We start from the raw sequence: 18,504 nt of genomic DNA, 5'->3' as shown, positions 1-18,504 counted from the left end.
AACAAGAATAACACAGTCACAGTGGGGGCACAGCTTAGAGATCTAGGGTCATTAGGGCTATAAAACTCACCTCCCTTTGTCTCTTCCCCCTTTTTCCACCCCCACCCCCACCAGTAGCAACAAAGAAGGCCTAAGGGATGTTGTCTGATGGTCATAGAAAGAGCAGCAGTATGATGAGTAATCTGGATAAGGCAACCTCTTAATGAATACCACAAAGGAGTTGTCATTAACAATTGGGATTACATGGGATCAGGGCAAGGCTTTTTGTCCCTGAATCTATCCCTTCCAATGGCAGGGCAAAGGGACCAGATTTAATTAGTTAGTTTCATGTCAAATCATATGGAAACCAAAATGAGTTATTGGTTCTGTGTAGGTATTTGAAAATAGGATTTCAATCAAAGCAGAGACCTGAAATTAAAGGAAGCTCAATAGGATGATTATTTTGTAATGTGGACCAATGGATAGAGTATTGGGTCAGGAGTCTGGAAGACTCATCTTCCTGAGTTCAAATCTGGCCTCAGACACTTACTAGCTGTGTGACCCTGGGCAAGTCACTTTATCCCATTTCCCTCAGTTTCCTCATCTGCAGAATGAGCTGGAGAAAGAAATGGCAAACCACTCCAATAGCTCTGCCAAGAAAACCTCAAATGAGATCATAGAAAGTCAGACATGACTGAGAATGATTGAAGAACAGCAATTAAAAATGACGTGGATTGGCTAGGCTCAGAGGAGAAAAGAAAGATGAGGTTAACTTAGAGGCAAATAGTAAGTAGTGGCCTCTAGAAACAAGGCTGCCTTAGAATCACAGAATGTTAGGGCCCGAAGAAGAATTCTTGGACAGCATCCAGTCCAACTCCACCATTTGATAGCCTCATAGAATTCATGTTTGCAGATTGTTATAGTTAAATGGGACTTTAGAGATCACTTAGATGAATGCTTTCATTTAACAGATGAAGAAATTGAAGCACAGGGGTGGGAATCAATTGCCCTTCCCAAAGTAATACAACTATTTAGGTATGTGCATTTTACATAATACCCAGTGAGGAACCTGAGGCTCACAGATGGTTAGTAACTTACCCTAATCACACAAATTGTGTCAGACCTTGGACTTGAAGCCATATCCCTTCACTCTGGCTAATGCTACCCATACCTCTAATATGGCCCAATTATACATATGAATCAATATCAGGGCAAGGAATGGGTCAGAACTGGGTCGATGATAAGCAAGTGATGTGGGAGTTCAGATGTCAGCTAGCCTGAAACACCCAGGGAGCAGATAGACTATTAGGAACCTGAAAGACCATAATCATCAGAGAGAAAGACGAAAGTCAAAGGAGACTGGAGAATAGAGATCAGAAGTCAGACAGGTAGTGAGAAGGTAGCATGGTTCACTTTCCAAGTATGAAATCACATTAATTACAGCCAAATATCACCACCACCACCACCACCATCACTGTCATCATTATCATGATCAATGACAACAGCAACAAGAAGACTGATTTCCTATGCAGCCTGATGCATTTCTCAGGCTTAGGAGTTTTAGACAGTTAAGACCCAACCTCAGCTTGACCAGCCTAGGCTTAGAAGGTAGAAGTAAGGGAGAACACTTGAGTAGAGGAACAATGGAAAGTACAGACCATTTTTTAAAAATAAAATAAAATATCAACCTGCAGGGAGACAGATCTGAATGAAAACAGTGGAGGGGTTTAAGTGAATAATTATCCATTTCTTGTGAAAAATGAAAAGTAAGGACCTAATTATAGCTTGTGCCTCTGTATATGGTATTTTAAGTTTAATTGTACACTTTCCTTAAGAAAAAATATTCTGGGCGTGTGAGTATTATTAACATCTTATTGATGAAAAATCTGAGACTCTGGTCACATGACCACAATCACAGAACTAAAAACTCTAAGAGTCAGGATTTAAACCCAGGATTCCTGATTTCAAACCCTATGATATTTCTATTACTTAAAGATATTTAATTTGAGTCCAGATCCATCAATTGAATATCAGCTGAAGAACTAGACAAAACAGAGATAGACTTCTGAACCTTTGAGGACCAATGAGTAGCCATCTATACAAGATGATTTCCAAGATCACTCAAATCAAACCATCAAACATTTATTGAATGCCACTCTATGCCAAGTAGAATACTATGCCATTGAGATACAAAGACAAAACAGAAACTGTGACTGTTTAAAGGTATTCGCATACTACTAGGGGGTGAGAAGAGAGAGAAGGTATATTCTATATGCATAACTAAAAATGTAAAATATACACAAATTAATTTCAAAAAAGACAAAGTGCTATTAAATGTGGAAATTAGGAGGATTTTGTGTAATAGGTGGCACCAGAGTTATGCTTTGTAGGGATTCTATCAAGTGTAGGTGAGGAGAAAGTGTGTTCCAGACTTGAGAGATTATTTGTACAAAGACAAAAACAATTGTAGATAATAAAGTTCTTGAGGGTAGAGACTGCATCATTTTGTCTTCATATCCCTGGTGTCCAACATATTTTCTTGAATTTTAAAGTTAATAAATAAAGGCTTGTTGGCATCCTTACCTAGACCTCATGACTATTAATTATAGCAAAAAACAAAAGGACAAAACTTAGTCTCATTCTCTCTCTCTCTCTCTCTCTCTCTCTCTCTCTCTCTCTATATATATATATATATATATATATATCTGTGTGTATTTATTTATCTCTATGTATGTGTATATATATATATATATATATATATATACATACATACATACATACATATATCTTTCATCTATCAGACTTTTTTGAGTTGGCCAAAAAGGGATACAAAGTAGTTTCCCATAAACTGAAGAATGGCTGAATAAACTGCAAAACGTGAATTAATGTAAAAAATGAAGAATGTGATGAATACAGAGAAACATGGAGAGAGTGATATCAACTTGATTACAGAATGTAGTAAAAGAACCAGGAAAAGAAGACACAAAATGACTACAACAATGACAAGAAAAGGACAACAATAAATCAAATGAAACTTCCCCTAATAAAGAGATATGAGACACTGCCCACCTTTCCTGCTTTTCTTTGCAGTGGTGAGGGATTATGGGTATGGAACAATAGGTATAATGCTAGTTGCTTTTGATGTGTTGGCTAGTTTTGCTGAACTGTCTTTTTGTTTGTTTTGTTGTCGTTCAATTATTTCAGTCATGTCAGACTTTTTCTTTTACTCCATTTGGGGTTTCTTCTCAAAGACACTGGAGTGGCTTGTCATTTTCTTCTCCAGCTCATTTGACAGATGAGGAAACTGAGGCAAACAGGGTTGGATTACTTGTCCAGGGTCACACAGCAGTAAATCTCTGAGAATAGATTTGGACTACATAAAATGAAAATGAAGAATAGATTTAAAGGATTAGATCTGATAGACAGAGTGCCTGAAGAACTATTGGCAGAGGTTTTCAATACTGTGTTGGAGGCAGCAACAAAAGTATTCCAAATAAAAAGAAGAACAAGAAAGCAAAGTGGCTGTCTGATGAAGCTTTACAAATAGCTGAGGAAAGAAAGAAAGCAAAAGGGAAAGGAGAAAGGGAAAGACATATCCACCTGGATGCAGAATTCCAGAAAAGAGCAAGGAGAGATAAGAAGGTTTTCTTAAATGAGCAATGCAAAGAATTAGAAAACTATAGAATAGGAAAGACAAAAGATCCCTTCAAGAAAATTAGAGATATCAAGGGAATGTTTCATGAAAAAATGAACATGATAAAAGACCTAAAAGGTAGGGACTTAACAGAAGTAGGAGATTAAGAAGAGGTGGCAAGAATACATAAATTAACTATACAAGAAAGACCTTAAAAGCAACAATAGTCATGTAGTTACTGATCTAGGGCCAGACATTCTGGAGAATGAATTCAAGTGGGCCTTAGGAAGTATTGCTAACAATAAGGTTAGTAGAGGTGACAGAAATCCAGCTGAGCTACTTAAAGTGTTACACTCAATATGCCAGCAAATTTGGAAAACTCAATAGTGGTCACTGGACTGGAAAAGATCACTTTATGTCCCAATCCTAAAGAAGGACAAAGCCAAGGGATGTTCAAATTACTGAAAAACTGTGCTGATTTCATATGCCTGCAAAATTATACTTATGATTCTGCAAACTAGTTTTTGCCAATATGTGAACTAAGAATTACCAAAAGAATAGGGCGATTTTTGAAAAGGAAGAGAAACTAGAGACTAAAGTGCCAACATTCACTGAAATATAGAGAAAGCAAAGGAGTTCCAGAAAAACATTTACCTCTGCTACATTCACTACACTGAAGCCTTTGATTGTGTGGATCCCAACAAAATATTTCAAGTTCTCAAAGAAATGGGAGTACCAGATCATTTTATTTCTTTCCTGAGGAACCTGTATACGGGTCAAGAAGCAACAGTAAGAATCTAATATGGGACAATTGATTGGTTTCAGATTAGAAAAGAAGTACAATCAAGATGTATATGGTCACCTTATTTGCCTAACTTATATGCAGAGTACATCATCTAAAATGCTAGACTGGATATATCAAAAACCAGAATTAAGCTTGCAGAGAGAAATATCAACAATCTTAGATATGAAAAAAATAATTCTAATGGCAGGGATTGAAGAAGAGTTAAGAAATCTTTTGAAAGTGAAAAAAGAGAGTGTAAAAACTGTCTTGAGGCTTAACATGTAAAACAAAACAAAACAAAACAAAACAAAACAAAAAAAAGAACCTAAGAACTTTGCAACTGGTCCCATCATTTTCTAGTAAATAAAGGGAGAAAAAAATGAAGCAGGGTCAGTTTTTATATTCTTGACCTCAAAGATCATTGCTGATGGTGACCGCAGTCATGAAATTAAAAGTCACCTGCTTATTGGAAAGAAAGCTATGGCAAATCTGGAGAGCATGCTAAAAAAGCAGAGATGTCACCTTGTTGACAAAGGTCTATATAGTCAAAGGTATGCTTTTTCCAGTAGCAATGTATGGCTGTGAATGTTGGAGTATAAGGAAAGCTGAGAACCATAGGACCTATGTTTTGAAACTGTGGTGCTAGAGAAGACTTCTGAGAATCTTTTGAATAGCAAGATCAAATCAGTCAATACTTAAAGAAATGAATGCAGACTATTCATAGAAAGGTCAGATTCTGACACTGAAACTTAAATATTTGTCCACATAATGAAGTCAGGACTCCTTGGAAAAGACCCTGATATTTACGAAAGATTGACAGCAAAAGTAAAAGAGGACAGAAGAGGATGAGGTGGATAGTGTCATGAAAACCACAAATATGAACTTGAACAATCTATGAGAGATAGTGGAAGATAAAAGGGTGTGACATGACATAATGCACGGGGTCATAAACACAACTGAATGACTGAACAACAACAACCTCCTGACTCTAGGCCTGGGGCTCTATCCATTGTACCACCCAGCTTCCCAAACTTTTACCTTTAGGGGGAAAATATTGGGTAGCTCTCGGGGTGGTGGTGGTGGTGGCTATAGGTTATGTAAAACAAAATATTTCAATTAAAAATGAACATTAAATTGAATTGTTGACTGTAGTGTTTTGAAACAATTAACATTAGCAAAGTTGCAGAATATAAAATAAACCCCATGAATCATCAGTATTTCTATCTATTACCAACAAAACCCAGCAGGACAAGAGAGAAAAAACAAATTTCCTTTAAAAATACTGCTGATAGTATAAAATTCTTGGGAGTCTACCTGCCATGACATACACAGGAAACATGAACATAATTACAAAATGCTCTTTGAACATATAAAAAAAGATGTAAAGTGCTGAAGAAATATTAATTGTTCATGAGTAGACTGAACCAATATAATAAAATGACAAAATTCCTAAATTATTTTACTGCCATATCAATTAAATTACCAAAGAATTATTTCATAGATCTAGAAAAAATAGTAAAATTAATCTGAAGGGACCAAAGTTCAAGAATAGCAAGGATATCAATGAAAAAATAAATGAAGGAATGGGGGTTAGCCCTTTCATATCTTAAACTATACTATAAAGTGGTAACAGTCAAAACAATTTACTACTGGATTAAAAAAATGAGTGGCTGATCAATAGAATAGTTTAGGTATACAATATAGAGAAGTAAATTAGCACAATAACCTAGTGTTTAACAAATCCCAGATATGGGAAGAACCCACTATTTGACAAAAACTGCTAAGAAAACTGGAAAGTAGTCAGCCAGAAACTAGGCATAGACCAGCATCTCACACCATATGCCAAGATAAGCTCAAAATAGGCACATGATTTAGATGTAAATCATGATATAAGCAAATTAGTGGAGCATGGAAGGAAAATACCTGTCAAAGCTATGGATAGGAAAAGAGTTCATGACCAAAGAAGAAATAAAGAAGTTCACAGGAGGTAAATGGATAATTTGGATTACATGAAATTTTTTTAAAAAAGTTTTACACAAACAAAATAAATTCAGCAAAAATGAGAAGAAAAGCAAGAAACTAGAAAAATATGCTTTACAGCATTTCTGTAATTAAGGTCTCATTTCTTAAATATATAGGAAATTGATATAAATTTAAAAAAATAAGAGCCATCCCTCAATTGATAAATTTTCAAAGGATATGAACAAGAAGTTTTAAAAGGAAGTAATTAAAGCAAATAGTCACGTAAAAATGCTCTAAAACATTAACATTTGGAGAAATGTAAATTAAAATAACTCTGAGGTACCACCTCACATTCATCAGATTGACAGAAAAGGAAAATGACAAATTCTGGAGAGGATGTGGGAAAATAAGTATAACTGACACAGTCTTAAATGAGGTGGGAGCTAGTCCAGCTATTTTGGAGAACAATTTGGAACTATGCCCAAAGGGCTATAAAACTGTTCCATACCCTTTGAGCCAGAGGTACTGCTACAAGGTCCATTCCTCAAAGAGATAAAAGAAGAAGGACAAATATGTATAGAAATTTATATCAACTCTTTTTGTGGTGGCAAAGAATTGGAAGGTGAGGATATACCCATCAATTGGGGAGTGTATGAGCAAATTTTGACACATGAATGTGATATGACACTATTGTAAAAAATGATAAAGTGGATTGTTTCAGAAACAGCAAAAACCAAAACCTAAGAAGACATATATGAACCAATGCAAAATGAAGTGTGTAAAACCAAGAAAAGAATGTACAAATATTGTTAAATTAACCAATTGTCAGGGGGCAGCTAGGTGGTGCAGTGGATAAAGCACAGGCCCTGGATTCAGGAGGACCTGAGTTCAAATATGGGCTCAAACGCTTGACACTTAGTAGCTGTGTGAACCTGGGCAAGTCACTTAACCCTCATTTCCACCCCCCCCAAAAAATAAAAGTTAATCAATTGTAAAAGACAGCTATTCTGAGCAATATGATAATCCATCAAAATTCTAAAAGATTTATAATGAAAAATGTTAGACATCTATAGAAAGAGAACTATTGGACTCAGAGTATAGATTAAAATATTTTCCCATTTATTTTTCTTGCTTTTTTCTCAGAATATGGCTAATGTAGAAATATGTTTTACATGACTTCATATGTTTAATGGATATTTTATTTCTTGTTTCTCAACAAGCTGTTGAGGGGTTTGGGGGGAGGAAGAGAATTTGGAAGTGAAAATAAAAATAAAAATAAAAAAGAGAGGTATCATAGGACCTTACCCTTAATTTTCACTAATTCAAAATTAAGGCCAGGTAAAATTAAGTTTAGGTATTCAGATGACCATCATCATCATCATCATAGCTGTATTTATACAAAATTTTAAAATTTTCAAAGTGCTTTATATTAATGATTTTATGTCTATATAGATTAAATTTCTATATTTCCTTCTCCAAAAAGTGAGTCTTAAAAGTTATATGATTGACAAATGAGGGGCTGCAATCATTCAATTTTCTATTTTGATGATTCTGTTTCTTGGTCTTCACATCAACTATGTGGAAAAGTGCTATTCTGTTTTGCATTTATATGTTTATCATATTTTATTTTATTTCCATTGCCATTTTGTAGTTAAGGAAGCTGAGGCAAAACTGAAGTGACTTTCACAGGGACACAAATCTCATAGGTTTCTGAGGCAGGATTCAGAAAGTTAGAAAACATCGAGAGGACAGTAAAAAGATGGCAAAAAAAAAAAGTCCTGAGTGGATATATTAGGGGAGACAGTGAGAGGAAATGTGGATCTGTAGTCCAGAGAAAAGAAATTTTGGGGTGTGTATGGAGGTAATAGCAAATTTAAAGTTTTATGTGGATAATGGAATAGACTTGTTTGGCTTGGCCCTCCAAAGAGCAAAGTAAGGAGAAATGAATGCGTATGAATGGTAGAAGAGCAGACTTGGGCTTGACTTAAAAACAAACAAACAAACAAAAAAAACTTCCTAACAATTAGACAAAGGCCAAAGTTGAAGGGACTCCCAAGGGGATAAAGGCTTCTACCTTACTTGAAGTCTTCAAGCAAAGGAGGAGCAACCACATTCCAGGGATGATGTAATTAGGGAATTTGCCACCTATGGAAGGAGGTAGATGACTCTTGAGCTGTCTTTCTTCTCTGAGATTATCTAATTTGGATAAGAGAGATAGGATGCCTCTGAAATTAAACAAACATTATCTTATTCCTAAAGCAGACTAAATTCAAGCATGTAATTCTTCTCTGTATCATAGTTACTTGTAAATCCATGTGATGTGATGAGCATAGTTCATGATAAGCAAGTACGTCACATTTTTATGTACTTCCCTAATCCACAAGAGTGATTTCCTGAAAATATTATAGATGCAGAATTAATGAATGAATGAATGTTATCTCTCCCATTTCCTTTTCTTCACCTAAGGGCAAATGTGGCATATTTGAAAGAGCACTCTATTAAGAGTCAGGAGGCATGAGGTTTGAATTTTCCCTTTAACACTTGTATGACTCTGAGAAAATTATTTAACCTGTTTGAGATACAGTTTCTTTATTTGTCAAATAACAAGAACAACAACAAAAACAAAAATGACAAATAAATAAATGGAGACAAAAGAAAAAAGAAAGGAAGGATCCAGTATTTTTAACAACAAAATCCCAAATGGAGTCACAAACAGTCACACACAAATGAAACAACCAAACAACAAAAAAATTAGAAGCAAATCTCTTAGATTATAAATTCAAGAAACGTTGCTGACCTTCATTGATTGAGGGGATTTTCTCCTGTGAGAGCTCTATGTATCAGTGAAATCACAAATAGAGTACTATTGCTATTGTGGTTGTTTTCATCATCATCCCCAAAGGAGAGGATCTATTAGGGAACAAGGAGTGTTGGATTTGGGATTCATGTTTTTACAATGCCTAATGTAGCTTCATTTGCACAGCATCATAGGCCAGTGAATACTTAATAAGTCCAATGGTCTGAAATCATTCTTTTGGTAGGGGTATCCTTGGAATTATAAGGTTTTATCTGGCTGCAAACATCTGCAGGCACCATTATAAAATGGCCCCCAAAGGGTATTCACCTGAAATATTGTGGTGATGACACACTCTGTCATTCTAAGGCCACTCTCCATTTGCTAATAGGTATGCAGGATGTGGGCCATAATCTCCTCTGGCCAATTCTGGCAGACTGCTTACCCTTTGAGTGCCTCTGATAATTGGTTGTGTTGATAGGAGCAGCCAACACTCTGCGTTATAGGTTCCAGCGGGTGCATAGTATGTTGATTGCTTCCTCTGTTGACTCATTCTGTTTGCCCAGTAATGAGATCAGAATAAAACTAGCAAAAAAAAAATCATCTCATAAAATCCAAAGATGAACAGCCTGTTTTAGTCTACCTGATGATATTCAACTTTAGTGGGTGTCCCCTTCTCCATTTTGTGTTCTCAGGTAGGAAATAAGTACATATATGTAACTCCTCTTCATTTACTCTTCATATAAGTCAAACAGACTTTTTTTCCTGAATATGTCATTTCATCCCTCTCCTTTTTATTCCTTTGCATGGGCTGTCCCCAATATCTGGAATGTATTTCCTGCTCATTGTTATGCCAGAAAATTTCTCCCCTTATTCAAAGCACATACTACTTGCCACTTCAACATTCAGTCTGTCAGTAAATATTTATTTTGTACTTATAATGTGTCCAGCACTAAATTACGTTCAGGAGATACGCAGAAAAACCTAATCATTGTCCCTCTAACCAAGGAGCTCACATTCTAATGGGGGAAACAACGTGGAAATAACTATACCCATATAAGATATAGACAGTGTAAATGGAACTTGTCAGAGATCACTGGGCCATTCAGTCAGTTAGCAAGCATTTATTAAGTGCTTACAATATCTTTGTGTTAAGGACTAGGAATACAAAGAAGCAAAAAAGAAATACTACCCCTGCTTTCAAAACAGTTTACATTCTAATAAAGGAAGAACACACATAAAAGGAACATGAAGATTGAGGAGTGAAGGGAAGGAGAGAAATTTCCCCATGGGGACCATGGTGGAGAAAGAAGTTTAGAGCGGAAGGAAGGTATGACCATAGCTAACCTGGTCACTTTCCTTAAAATGGAGGATTTGTGAAGAACCATCCAATTGAATAAAGTAGCCATGAGGGTGGGGAGATCTTTCAGAGTGAGCCATAAGGGATGAGTGAAATTCTACATAGAAAAGGCTGCTATGGACCTAGAAGAGACCTTACAGGACATATAACCCAATCACCTCGTTTTTCAGATGAAAATACACAGAAGGCACATAGAGATTCAATGACTTTTCCGGGTCAAACAGAAAATAATTGTCTGTGGAGGGAACTGAACCACGTTTTCCTTATTATAAGTTCAGTATTCTACCCACCATGTTAATTTTCTTTATCTCTTGAAATTTTATATCATTCTACATATACTTACTTGTGCCACCTTAATCTCTTTATCTCCTTAAACTAACCAGGTAAATTAATGCTTAATTTTCCCATTAAAACAACCACTAAAAAAATCAATGCAATGAATTTCCTTTTTTTGAGGCAATTGGGGTTAAGTAACTTGCCCAGGATCCCACAGCTAGTAAGTATTAAGTGCCTGAGGCCAGATTTGAACTCAGGTCCTCCTGAATCCAGGGCTGGTACTCTGTCCACTCAATGCAATTAATTTCAACCTCACTTAATAATACTTTAAGCCCAATGTTATATTTGAAAATTAAGGCAAACTGAGGCATATAGGTTCAAGGACATTCAATTTATTGGTAAAGCTAATGAATACCAATAACAGGGGTCTCTTGACCAAGAGACCATGAAGCAGGCCTTTCTAGCCTTCATAAAGCTTCAGGGAATACAAGAGAACAAAGAACAGGAAGCATCACAAATGAAAAATAATATGATTGGTTGGTTACAAAGGCTGAAGTATCATAGATGATGGGAAAAATATAATGGATAGAAGTCTGGGATGCAGGGCTAGTAAGAACCCCTCTTTCCATTTTGTTGCTATGGAAATCTCATTGGTGGTATCCACTTGCATGTCTAGTTAGTGTCACAGCAATAATAGATCAGAATTTTTTGAAGGACAGTCCCTGTTGTAGAGATAACAGACTTCCTTATTCACCTACATCTAGCAAGGCTTGTTAGTGAGATAACATGTCTTCCTTAATTGTGCATGGACAGTAAGATGTGTAGAGATAATATATTTCTTTGAATTAAAGTGATTTATGAGACAACTCACCTTAGAGAAGAAAGGTGAACTCCTGAACTTAGAAACCTAGCTTAGGCAGTTATAGAATGGAATCAATTACAGAATGGAATTGAATATAAAATACTAAATCAACATTTGATTTTCTCACCAACAGGTTTCTTTGAGCAGCTCCCCAAATGATCACAATCCAAACTATGGGTGTCAATCTTGACATCCCTAGCAACAACAAGAACCACATCAATAATTACCTTTCCAAAGTAAAAGTAATTAAAATCCAAATGGTATCAGTTTTGACTGAGTCAGAAGCAGTCATATCCAAAGGCAAATAAACACGAACATTAGAACAGCATGGTAGAATATCCCAAATGGATTTTCTGAAGGACTCTGCCTAGTGGGAAATTCTGGAATTGGAGACCAACAAAAGAGAAAAAGGGAAACAACGAGATTATGTTGGCTTTGTCAACATATAAGCCTTTAGCTGGTGTAACTGAATCTCTGCCAAAAAGTAGACCTGGCAGCCGAAGTTTTAGTGCCAGGTTTTTTCTTTTTTGAATGTGTGCGTGCTACCTACCATTCTTTCAGTCATTTGACATTTATTGAATACCTACTATGTAATGGTGCTACAGGTTTTACAAAGGAGAATGAAACAGTCCTATATTTAGAAAACATGAACACAATTAGGTATGATATGTGTTAAAGCTAGAAGAGACTATCGAGATGGTTTATTCCAGTTCAAAGATGGAAAGGGGATTGGCCCAAATGACCTCAAAGGTCATTTCTAGTTCTGAGAGTGCATAGATAATAGGAGTATTTTTTTTTTGCAGGGCAATGAGGGTTCAGTGACTTGCCCAAGGTTACACAGCTAGTGTCAGGTGTCTTAGGCCGGATTTGAACTCAGGTACTCCTGAATCCAGAGCCTGTGCTTTATCCACTGTGCCACATAGCTGCCCCAAGGATTATTTTTGTTTGTTTTATTAATGTGGATTACATACAACTCACATCTGTCTCCTGGCTTCTAGTCCAGTCATCTCTCCGTTCATGACATGACTTGATAGAAACAACCTCCCTGTGCTCTATCCCCCATCCTCACATATTCTCACCCTTTTCAAGATATCAAGGAGTTTTTGTTGGGAAAGATAATGGTAATCTACAAATTGAGATTCACATCCAGTTGGAATGCAGAAATGTTTGGTTACTTGAATAGGACACACTTAGATACATTCATTAGCTTACCTGTGGCCTGCAAGTACTAGTTATGATATATTATGAAATATTGTAATTTATGATTTTGAATCTTTATCCCTAGACAGATAAAGAAATCAATATTACCTGCTTGTTTCAGGTTCTAGATGGAATTTGTATGTAATGAGAGATACACTGAAGATGATGGATGTTGGATATATTTATTCCTTCATTGCTTATTTACTAAGGACTATTCATCTTGCCTACCACCTAAATTTCCATAGGAGCTTTAAGGATTAGGGTTACTTTGCAACTGAAATTTCTCCTTCATAGTGGTGCTAGATTATTTCATAGTTCTTTCTCAAAGAAAAAATATGTCTTCCCTTTATAGCTCACACTTTAGAAGTTTACAAAGCACTTTTTGACTGCATAAAAATCTAAAATATAATAATAGCTCAAATATATATACTGTATTAACATTTACAAAGCACTTTTTCTTTCAACTCAATGAGGTATGTAGTTTATGAATTGTTATCACTGGTTTATAGATGAGGAAATTGAGCCTAAGAGAGTTAAAAGCACTTGGAAAAGGATACATAAAGAACAATAATTAGGGTGAGGCAAATGGGGCTTTGTCCCAGGATGTTAAAATTTACAGTGCTGATGGTGCTTGTACTCCTTCACAAAATGTAGTATGGAAGAAAGAGCACTAAATTTGTAGTCAGAGGTTGTGAATTTGCACCCTGACTATTCCATTTATTATGTGTGATCTTGGGCAAGCCATATCCTTTTTAAAGGGGGGGGTAGGTATCTCACTTTTCCCATAAAAATGATGGGAAATGAACTTAATGTCATACCAGAGGACCTGCTTTTGAATTTTGTCTTTTTAAGTCACAACCTTCATGAACTTGGATAAGTCGCTTTACTTTTCTGGGACTCGGTTTCTTTATGAGTCTCAGCCTAAATCCCATTTTCTGCAAGGAGTCTTTACCAATCCTCCTTACTACTAGTGCCTTCCCTCTATTGATTATCTTCAGTTCATCTTTTATATATCTTGTTTGTCCATATTTGTGTGCATGTTATCTCTCATTAGATTATTTGCTTGAGAGCAGGGGATGGATGACTTATTTTTTGTACCTCTAGCACATAGTACAATGTCTGGTATACAATAGTTGAATTAAAAAATGCCAGTTGATTGATTCATGAGCAGATAGGAATAAATGACCTCTAAGGTATTTCCTAGCTCTAAATTTATAAACCTTTGAACTGAACTGAGTATCTAGAGTACTTAACAAGAATACTTACTTAAAATAGGAAACTACCCAATGATCTGATTCTTGTCAGGAAAAGCCCTCCCACTATAACAAGAGCAGGGCTTCACCCATAGGAAGGGGGATGTCCTAGGGTTTCTGTGTTCCTCTTAGGGAGTTCTCCATCTTGAGCTTCGTTATCTTTTCAGCTCTTTCCGTTTAATTAAATGTGTCTTTAAAACTCCTTTGAGTGTCCTTTTCATGCTGCTGGCTCTGAGCACAAAAAAAAATCTAGTTGTGGCTTTACAAAATAGTAAATGGCAAAAATAGAACACATACCAGTTCCTCTCTTTCTAAAGTATTCACTCTTGTCATCACACCTGCCACTCTCTCCCAGGATAAATTGAGCAAACACACGTTTTACAGATTTAAGGACACAGAACTAATTGAAAGTTTCCACTCCCCATACATGGAGCCCTATCTGAGCCCTCTCATTATGAGATCTCAGTTTATGATTAAGAGTAAGAGCCTACCCATTCCTTTTCCCTTTCGCTCTTGAGATCATTTAGTTTATTTGATGAATTGTGGAGGGGGAAGGAGGTAGTCTCCTTTCATTTCTCAACTTTTGATCGCTAAACTCATTCTTCAGAAATATGTTTCTGTGCACTGGATTAAAGGAGAGCTCTCTGTAACTCATCAGTTTAATGAGGATCAGCTGGTTGTTTTATGAGTTTTTCTTCATCTTCTATCAGAAAAAAGAGTAAATATCATAGATTACAAGGGAGGAAAGGCTGGGCTAAGGAAATTGCAAGAAGTGGAGGAGTATGGGTATGGAACATTGCACATAATGGGGGATGTGGTTGATATGCTGATTAGTTTTGCAGATTTTTTTTTCCTTTGGTGATGGTCAAGTTATGATACTGTCTTTATGCGCTGACATTATTTAAATATGTTGTTGAATCATTTTAGTTGTATTCGATTCTCTGTGACCCTATCTGAGGTTGTCATGGCAAAGATAGTGAAGTGATTTGACATCTCCTTCTCAAGGTCATTTGACAGATGAGGGATGGAGTCAAACGGGTTAAACTAGGGTCACACAGCAAGAAAGTATCTGAGGCAGGATTTGAACTCATGAAAAACGCTCCATTCCCTGCACCATCTAGCTGCCCTAATTTAAATGTAAATTCTCACAAAGTTTAGCTGATTCAGTGTATTTTTTAAAATAACATATTTACACTTTTAAAATAAGCAAAATCAATAGACAAATTCATTAGAAGAATCCAATCCAAATAAATCAGTCCTCCTAGGATTGTTGTGAGGATTAAACAAGATATCTGTGGGGCAGCTAGGTGGCTCAGTGGATAAAGCACCGGCCCTGGAGTCAGGAGTACCTGAGTTCAAATCCGGCTTCGGACACTAAACACTTACTAGCTGTGTGACCCTGGGCAAGTCACTTAACCCCAATTGCCTCACTAAAAAAAAAAAAACAAAAAAAAAACAAAAAAAAAAACAAAACAAAACAAGATATCTGCAAAGCATTTAGAAGAATGCTTGTCACACAGTAGGCACTCTAGAAGCACTTATTCTTTTTCCCCATTCCCTATTGTTGGTCCTAGAATATACATTCTCATTCTTTTGGAAGTATAAAGGAATGTCCTAGGGCAAAGGATCAGCTGAGCCCGAAACTAAGCAGTGAAATTTCACTGGAGCAGCACCTTCCAATCCCCAATGGAGATGCTTCTGAAAATGACTAGCAGAGTCTGAGAAACCAAGGCCAGCATATTATTAATAGGGGGATGTGAGCTATAAATTTGGGAGGATAGATCTATAGATTATTTTGAACATGCAACGGCTATAACCCAAGGAATCTAATTGCCAAATGTGAGTTCAGGGAAGGGAGTATGTTCCTGGACATGATGAGAAAGATTCCTAATTTTAGTTTTGTTTTCAAACTTGGTCATTCCCTTTTCCTACTGTATCCCTCAGACATGCTGAGATAAGAGAAGGGAGATGGAGAGGTAAAGAGAAAGCAATGTTGTTGGCAAGATTATTACAGCCTTCTTTTAAAAATCATTGTTCTTTATTGTTTCTTTGAGTTTCCTAGTATATTAGAAATCCCATGCCAAATTGTTTGAGTTTGAGAAGTTGCTCTTACAGTGAATAAGCCTAGCGATGGGAAAATAAATGGATGCTTTCTTTGGGTGGGTGAAATTGTCACTAAAGTGCACCTTTTGCCACTGATTGTAGCATCACATTATCAACTATATCCATGTTAGAGTCCTTGGACATCAAGATATCTTATGTATTATATAGAATGTAGGCAGGAACTGTTTTATGTTTTTGTTTTGTTTCTTTTGTTTTTGTCTTTATATTCCTATAATACTTATTCACAATAGGCTCTTTAATGGCATTCAATTGAATCAAGATTGATCTATTCAGTTTGTTGTTATTCAGTCATTTTCAGTTCTATCAGACTCTAAGTGTCTGAGGCCAGATTCCAACTTAAGAAGATGAGTTTTCCTGACTTGTGGGCTAGGACTCCATCCATTGCAAGACCTAGCTTTCCTATTTTTTTTTTTACTTTACAGATATGTAAAGTGAGGCCCAGTAAAGGGATGTATCTTATCCAAAGTTACAAAGCCATTCCCTTACACACATCAATGTAGTATCATACATATGTATAAACTTCACAGTTAGGAAAGTCAACATGAACTAGTTCATTTACTCATTTTTCTTTTTCTTTCTTTCTTTTTTTTTTTGCAGGGCATGAGGGTTAAGTGACTTGCCCAGGGTCACACAGCTAGTGTTGTCAAGTGTCTGAGGCCGGATTTGAACTCAGGTCCTCCTGAATCCAGGGCTGGTGCTTTATCCACTATGCTACCTAGCTGCCCCCACTCATTTTTATACTATCATTTGAGACAAGCATAGATATTTTGGGGGGCTTCAATATATCAAAGGGTGCATTATCTTAGCAGTCTGATTATTTGCTCCAATAAGATTTTTCTCTTTGAAATTTCATGGCCAGCACACCAATCAATCATGACACACTTATTGTGAGATTCAATGTGTAACTGTGGTTAGAGAGCCAGCCTCAAAGCTAAGAATAACTGGGTTCACATCCCACCTTTGACATGAGTGGGCTGTGTGACCCTGGACAAATAACTCACCCTCTAAACAATTAACCAAGCTGTATCTAAGGTACAGAACTGTACTGGTAGAGGGAGTTTTCTCACCAGGAAATTACCTATATTGAAGAAATCACAGTTGCCCTATGATGGTCAGGCTTTATGGTAAATGCTAAGGATACAATGCAAAACAAAAATGATTACTGCTTTCAAAGAGGTAGTGTTGTAAAAGAAGATACAAGATATAAATGATGTGGCACAAATAAGATGTAACAGAGTAGATGGAAGGTCATCTCAGAAAAGAAGACATTAATAGCTAAGGGATGAAGTGGATAGTTACAAGGCTTAAGAGTCAGGAAGACCTGAGTTCAAATGCTGCCATAGTTGATTTGTAACTGTGAACCTGGGCAAGTTGCTTAACCTGTTTGCTTCAGTTTTCATATCCATAAAATGGAGATAATAATAGCATATACTTTCAATGGTTATTAAGAATATCACATGGGGAAGCTAGGTGGCGTAGTGGATAAAGCATCGGCCCTGGATTCAGGAGTACCTGAGTTCAAGTCCCGCCTCAGACACTTGACACTTACTAGCTGTGTGACCCTGGGCAAGTCACTTAACCCCCAATGCCCCACAAAAAAAAAAAAAAAGATCACATGAAATAGTAAAAGTAATCTACTTTATAAATCTTAAGGCATTATATAAATTATATTTATGTTTATATTTTAATGAACATAATCCACACCCTAAAGGAAGTTTTACTTTAATATATACAGGGAGAGCTTTGAAGTGAGTATTCATTTCAATTGAACAGACAGCAACCCTCCACACTTTCTCATCCTCTGTGACTGATGTGCCTGTCTTTTCCATAAATTCCCCAGAAGAGGTCTACAATATCCTGGGGGTTTTATTAAGTCTTTTGTTATGAGATGGCTCTCCATGGGACATGTGGGCAGTCCATCAATTTCTCCTTGCTGTCCTTAGGATATGGGATTACCATTTGTTTTCTCTTCCCATATGTCTCTAATTTACATCCTTTGCTCTGAATCTGCGATTTAATACTTTATTATTAATACATTGAGGTTTGATCCCACTCATCATATGATTCTCCATGACCCTTTGGTGTAATAGTTCAGTTTCCATTCTTCCTAAGCTGTTTGCCATTGTCATACATTATAAAGGAAATCATGTCAGTCGCACTGGTTTTCCATGTATAATTTTTAATCTGACAGACTAAAAAACCACTAGACCTAATATGATTGGATGTTGTCTTCTGAACCCAGGTTGTGATGGATATCAGTGGGACTACTGGAGACC

General features: G+C 36.4%; 1 protein-coding gene across 6 annotated transcripts in view; it reads right to left on the bottom strand.

Annotated features, from left to right (window-relative positions):
- Window positions 1–18,504, bottom strand: part of LRRC4C (leucine rich repeat containing 4C) — a 1,453,400-nt gene that overhangs the window by 330,936 nt on the left and 1,103,960 nt on the right. The window contains exon 1 of one of the 6 annotated variants that reach the window (XM_043971639.1): window positions 8,434–8,524. The exons of the other annotated variants lie outside the window; for them this stretch is intronic. The gene's annotated coding sequence lies outside the window, so the exon portion shown is untranslated. Of the gene's footprint in view, window positions 1–8,433; window positions 8,525–18,504 lie in introns of those variants that run through there. 6 annotated transcript variants of the gene reach the window in all.

Source organism: Dromiciops gliroides, chromosome 6, assembly GCF_019393635.1.
Source record: "Dromiciops gliroides isolate mDroGli1 chromosome 6, mDroGli1.pri, whole genome shotgun sequence".
Lineage (NCBI taxonomy): Eukaryota > Metazoa > Chordata > Mammalia > Microbiotheria > Microbiotheriidae > Dromiciops > Dromiciops gliroides.
Note: the sequence above shows the minus strand (reverse complement) of the source record. Positions and strands in the feature narration are given on the sequence as shown.